Here is a 3254-nt window from a genome sequence, read left to right as displayed (position 1 = left end):
GTACAAAACAACTGGCACCCGACCAACGTTTTCAACTAACCCGCCCGCAACTCGGACCGCAAAAAATAAAAAATAAATAGTGTACCCGACCCGCTACCTGGCCATCATTTTTTTAAGTAGTAATTGTTTAATAGTTACTGTAATTGCCATCTTTATTTCAAACGACCCGACCGAACGCGACCCGAATATCATAAAAAATATTTTTGGATGACTCGCGACCGCGGGTGACCGCATGCATCCGCTCATTTCGGATCAACCCGCGCATCACTGGGGAGAGGATTTGTTGCAGATCAATGCAGCATTCCCGCTTGTGTCGCGGACCCCGGACGACTGCGAGAGGCAGTGGTATGCATTACAATCTGTAACACAGTCTCACCCCAGTAGAGGGTTGAGATTGCAGCCTTTAAACAGACTAGCATGGCAACAGGTATGCTATTAAATATTTAATTTCATTATTGTTTCATGTAATTCTAAAAAACTTCCCGCTTGCCATGAATGTAATGAATTATGAAACAAATGTTATAAACAATATGCTTACATTAAAGTGTGCTTTTAAGTATGTGCAATGCTTTTGAGTTGGTGAAACTGTCCATGTTAAGGAGGATCAGCACCTAAGACATTTTAAGACCCTTTGTGAATAGGTCTTAGTGAGTTAGGAGTCCTCTCGACTTCTTTTAAGCTATCCCAGACTTAGGTGCTACTTTTAGGGCTAAAATGCTTTGTGAATTACTCTTAGTGAAAAAAATTAGGAGTCCTAAATTTAGGAGTGACACGCCCAGTATTTTTAGGAGTTGCTCCTAAATTCGCCAGTTAGGAGCTACTTTTAGCCTTAAAATTCTTTGTGAATACGGCCCCAGATCTTTATGATTACAAGTGATCTGTGAAAGTGTAACAAGCACTAAAGAAAGACAGGGGATGAACTCAACAGCAGAAGTTGAATTTAACAAATGACTAGAAAAACACAGATGTTGCTCCATACAATAGTTTCATTTGAAAGGAACAGCAAACATGTGAGATTCCTACAGTACCATAGCATGTTTCACTTTAATAATCATACAATGTGATAATTAAACGTATATAATAATCATTAAAGAATTTTTTTTAAAAGTTGCATGAAAACTTTGAATGGTCTCGGCATGCACAATATTTTTCAAAAATATGTTAATATAAAATGTACTTACTTATTTGCATAAAATTGTCTTATGCTGCAACAAGTTTAAAAATGAACCCTGTCTACAAAAGATATGTTATCACTGAGTAACTGCTACCATTATATTGTGTATGTCATTTATTTTGACAGTTCGCATCGTATAAGACTTGTCTTGTCTTGTCTTTTGTCATAATCTGTTTATAAAATCAAATATCACAGCAACCTTTTACATGTATTTATATATACATGTACATTTTTTTCAATATAATGCCGGCAAAACTCTTTCACGCACTGCCTTAATATTTAACCCATAGATTAGAGGATTAACAACAGGAGGAACTATAATCAGTTCTAAAGCCAGAAAATGCCGTAAACTCTCTGGAATATCATTAGCACCGTATCTACTAAACATGAAATCAAAAAGAACCGCAAAGGTAAAATTTATCAGTGATATTATATGTGGTAAACAGGTTTGCCAAAATTTTCTTCTATTTTCTAAAGATATTTTACATGCAGCAATGAGTTTAATGTATGACACTATGACAACAACTACAAAAGGAAAGAATGTGACAATAACTAAATATCCAAAAAGATTATTAACAAAAGGTGATGCACAAGATAGTTTTACAACTGACCAGTTGTCACAATATAATTTTTCAATGTGATATTTGCAAAATGTCCTCAAATTTGATAAAAGCCATGCCGGAACTGCATAGCAGTGTGGTATGATCCAGGAAAACAGAATTAATTTCAAACAGGTGCTTTTAGTTAATTTTGAATGATAGTCTAAAGGTCTGCAATATTGCTACATATCTATCATATGACATGACTGTTAATATTGTAACCTCAGATATTAAAGAAGTGTATATGACATAACTTTGCAGAGCACACATGTAAGAGGAAATGACATATGAATCCAAAATCAAATTATACAAAAACATAGGGTAGAATCCTGAAGCTCCATATATTGCATTCACACATATATTACACAAGAATGTGTACATTGGTTCATGAAGGGATATCTCCATTACAATGACAGAAACAAGTCGAATATTTAAAGACAGTATGAGCAAATAAAGGAAAAGAAAACACGTGAAATATATGTGCCTGAATGATTTTGATTCTTTGGGCACCATAAGAGTCAGCATCACAGGATAAGAAGAGTTATCCATCATGGTATGAATGGTCCTTAAAGTCACATGAAATCAAATGTAAGCTCTTATTTTCAATAAGCTTCAGTTGCAATTGTTGATTAAAAAAAATTAACTTGTCACAGTCATACTGGCCTCCAAAAGTGCAGTAACTACTGTATGCAAACACTGAAACCAAGAAAAATTCCCTTAAAGTTTTTACACCAGCCAGTCAAACATGATACTGCAATTTTGGCACACACGTTTCTCTCAAATGGGACAAAATAAAACCAGGAGACTTTGTCACAAGACACATCAGATCTCATAAAGCACATTTCAATCCTTAACTCAATTTTGACCAAATGCATAGTTACTGCACTTTGCCTTTGTAGGGCAGCATAGATGTATCAATTATTGTTCATCACAGTGAGAAAAAGGACTAATCCACAGATCTGGAGCTGGACGTGTCTGGAATTGAGATTGGCAAGGCTTTGCATGGTTTTATATGAAGGCTTTCTTCAGTTGGGAATGCTCCACCATTATTTCTAGGGATTGATCCACTCACAAACAAAAAATTCCAAGCACCTTAATGTGTAATAGTAATAAATCTATATAAGTTTCATTTTAAAATTAAATGGATGCCTAAAAATGAAAATTATTTCATAATTTGCTCCCCCATGTTGTTATAAACCCGTAGAAGATGGTTTGCACACACTTGTTGGTACCTATTGACTTCCCAAGTGTTTGTTTTGGAAATCGTAGGTACCTACAACTGTAAAATATGATTTATCAAAACATCTTTTTACACTCTAAACATGGCTAGGTTATTTTTAACCCATAATGGGTAAATATTGGACAAAACACAACACTAGGTTAATGTTTACTTAATCAAAGTTTAGCATGTTCGTAGCATTTTAACGGTCGTTTATTTTTTTTGGACAGAAACCACAAACTTCCCCCCATTTGTCGAAATC

At 34.9% G+C, this 3254-nt stretch overlaps 1 pseudogene; it reads right to left on the bottom strand.

The window, feature by feature from the left end:
* Positions 1-1376: 1376 nt before the first annotated feature.
* On the bottom strand, positions 1377-2322 carry LOC135776810 (olfactory receptor 52E8-like; annotated as a pseudogene).
* Between the last annotated feature and the right edge of the window lie 932 nt (positions 2323-3254).

Source organism: Paramisgurnus dabryanus, chromosome 18 (genome assembly GCF_030506205.2).
Source record: "Paramisgurnus dabryanus chromosome 18, PD_genome_1.1, whole genome shotgun sequence".
Lineage (NCBI taxonomy): Eukaryota > Metazoa > Chordata > Actinopteri > Cypriniformes > Cobitidae > Paramisgurnus > Paramisgurnus dabryanus.
This window is presented reverse-complemented; position numbering and strand designations above follow the sequence as displayed.